The sequence below is a fragment of the Geospiza fortis genome, unplaced genomic scaffold (assembly GCF_000277835.1).
Source record: "Geospiza fortis unplaced genomic scaffold, GeoFor_1.0 scaffold241, whole genome shotgun sequence".
Lineage (NCBI taxonomy): Eukaryota > Metazoa > Chordata > Aves > Passeriformes > Thraupidae > Geospiza > Geospiza fortis.
Genome location: NW_005054491.1, coordinates 397,309 through 399,342, shown reverse-complemented (window position 1 = coordinate 399,342; position 2,034 = coordinate 397,309). Strand labels below are relative to the sequence as shown.

Sequence of the window (2,034 nt, the reverse complement as noted above, 5' to 3'; positions counted from 1 at the left end):
TGGGATGCTGTAGTTCTTATCAGCCATGCAGGGACATTCAATAGTCTGTTATCAGCAGATGTCTGCCCAGAAGGAGGAGTGATTGTGGTCGCTCAGAGAGACATAAGGCAAACTGCCCACTTAACAAAAGACAACTGCCACACAGATGGTAACAGAAAACATCTTGCCTTGCAATCTGGAACATGTGCCAGGCCCGGGTGTGCCCGCGGTGCCCGGAGAGCCCTGCACGTGTCACCCCGCCGGGCAAAACGCCCGTGACCTCCGCAGGGACACGGTGCCCTCCCCGGGAACGTGCTGCCCCGGGCTGGGCAGGCACCTGAGCCCCCTTTGAACCCTCCTTGTAAGAGCATGGAGAAGCCTGATTTATCCCAGTGCTCTGCAACGGCCTAAAAACTGTGAAAAATGCGTATTTTATGGTTGGCTTTTGGCAAATATTCAAATGAATATTATATGTGTTGTGTTAGAAAGTGATGCTGTATTAATTCTCTTAAGTACTGTGGTAAATGTAGTTTTGGGTTATAAAAGATGTTAAAATAGAAACTATGCTATGTAGGATACTTTTTTTTAAAGAAAGGACAAGCACTGAGATAGCAGCCACAGGACACCTGAATCTTTCAGAGAAAGAGAATTTATTGCCCCATTATCAGGAGAAACGAACTTCTTCCTGCATCGAAGGCGCTGTTAGGATTCAGGGGAAGAAGTTGACACTGACCAGACAGAATCCTGTGTTTGAATGGAATTTATGCATCATGGATGAGATGTATGAATATGCAACAGGCTATTGTTTTTAAGGGTTAATTCTCTGTTAACTGTGTCCTTTTTCGGGCTCATTTTGCCCAGAAAAAGGTACCCAGACCATCCATAACTCTTTGTTTCTATTGTCTCATATTGTCCTAATCCAAATTGTCCAAATTATTATTACTCTAATTGTATTACTATTTTCATAACCATTTTATTCCTATTAAAGTTTTAAAATTTTTAAAAAACACCAAGTGATTGGGCGTTTTTCACAGAAACAAAACCAAGGAGAGAGATCAGAGAGCAGGGAAGCGGTTCCCAACATGGCAACGGCAGATGTAATTCTATTACCTTGATTTATTGATCGCACTTAGAGCAATTACTGGCTCTCACCCCGTCACCTGCCGGGGAGCAGGAGACAGTGAGGAGGAGAGGAGAGGAGAGGAGACAAAGGCGGCTGTGTCGTCCGGGGCACGGGGAGGCTCCTGGGGAGGCTCCGGTGTTGTTTGTGCCGGTTTCCGCGGGGGCTGGGGGGTGTTGGACCGAAGAACGACCCGAGGAAGCTGAAAACAAGCGCTGAAAGGAGCCTGTGATGCTGCGGGGGTGCAGCCCCAACATTAAAACCCCTTTGGAGATGGAGGGGATGCAGGGCTGGGGAAAAGTGAGGGGGCTCCAGCACAGTGGGCAGCACTCCAGTCCTCTGACCCGCTCCAAAAACGCCGCAGCCCCGGGCCAGGAGCAAGGGCGAATCGCTCGATTGAGGTCAGAAAATCCCTTTAAGGGTTTTGTGCGATTATTTTCCCCCCTTGCTTGCTGCAGTTACAGGCAGAAAAAAACAAGAAAATGTTTGTGCTGTTCACTGCCTGAGCCCTCCAGACAGATATAAACAAAGCGGGAGTCAGATCTGCCTTTGGATGAGGTCAGAGCGAGGGAGACCAGCGGGCTGCGAGGCAACACAAGTAGGGCAGCCCGCTTGTGCATCGAAGCCTGGCCGAGCCCTCCCCCGCCTCCTCCCCGGCCTGCCCTGGGCTCCTGCAGCGCTTCCCGGGAATGCAGAGGTGGAAAGAGCAGAAAATGTCCCCGCTGTGGGCGAGGGCGGCTGCTGGCCGCTTTGGCTCCAGCTCACGCAGACCGAGAGCGGGCACAGCCCCTGGCTCCGGGAGGGGCTCCCGGTCACCCTCCCCTGCCTGTTCCCCCCATCCCCTCGCTCCCAACGCTTTGTGGCAGAGCTGGAAACGCTCAGGGCCAGTCCCACGGGGTTCGGAGCAGGGCGGAGGGCACAGCGTGGGGGGCTCC

The 2,034-nt window shown here is 52.1% G+C and overlaps 1 protein-coding gene across 1 annotated transcript in view; it reads left to right on the top strand.

Moving 5' to 3' along the window:
• The first annotated feature begins 1,786 nt into the window (after positions 1-1,786).
• Positions 1,787-2,034, top strand: part of SHC2 (SHC adaptor protein 2) — a 5,643-nt gene continuing 5,395 nt past the window's right edge. Inside the window, exon 1 of the mRNA XM_014310171.2 lies at positions 1,787-1,796. The gene's annotated coding sequence lies outside the window, so the exon portion shown is untranslated. The remainder of the gene's footprint in view (positions 1,797-2,034) is intronic.